Source organism: Saccostrea cucullata, unplaced genomic scaffold (genome assembly GCF_032062105.1).
Source record: "Saccostrea cucullata isolate Sc308-1 unplaced genomic scaffold, CSIRO_AGI_Scuc_v1 ctg426, whole genome shotgun sequence".
NCBI classification, from domain to species: domain Eukaryota; kingdom Metazoa; phylum Mollusca; class Bivalvia; order Ostreida; family Ostreidae; genus Saccostrea; species Saccostrea cuccullata.
In genome coordinates, this window is record NW_026930434.1 from 106,725 (window position 1) to 107,381 (window position 657).

The window sequence follows — 657 nt, forward strand, 5'->3', positions numbered from 1 at the left end:
ATTTATTCAGAAAGTAGGCCAATAAAGAACTAATGACAAAACAAATGTAAGCAAAAATCATCTGTAGGTTTACTGTTTTTCATTTAAAAATAATAAGGGGGATAAAGGTGTGTAGATTAACTTGATCCTATAACCCAGATATAGGTTCTGTCGTTTGCTAGATCATATCATGTACGACTGCAATCTGAAACAATTGAGCTTTGGTGTACAATGATGTATACATTTAAAATTCCCTTAAGTAACGGGCCTTTGTACTTGTTGAAGCTTATTTTGACTGCTGCAGTTGGTGGAGCATTGTCCACTGGGCGAAGTTGTGAAAGATGTCACAATTACCACTAATTACAGACTAAATATTGACAAAATACCTGAATGATTACAAAAGAATATACGTCTAAATGCCAGAGCATAGCAATACATGTCAAAATGAGTAGATAGAAATCTGGTGATTCGAAAGGGATTCGGAGATACTGTGTACAAAATATTTTTTTCACGTGTCGCACTGCTATAAATTAAAATTTTGGAAAGGTTAGAAGTTAAAACATAGATCATGACCAGTGAATCGTTTAAATCTATTGGAATATAAGATTGAACTATTAAAACGGCTTGTTTGAATTAAATATTCACAAGAGCAGGATCTGATACCTGTTGATTACAAGT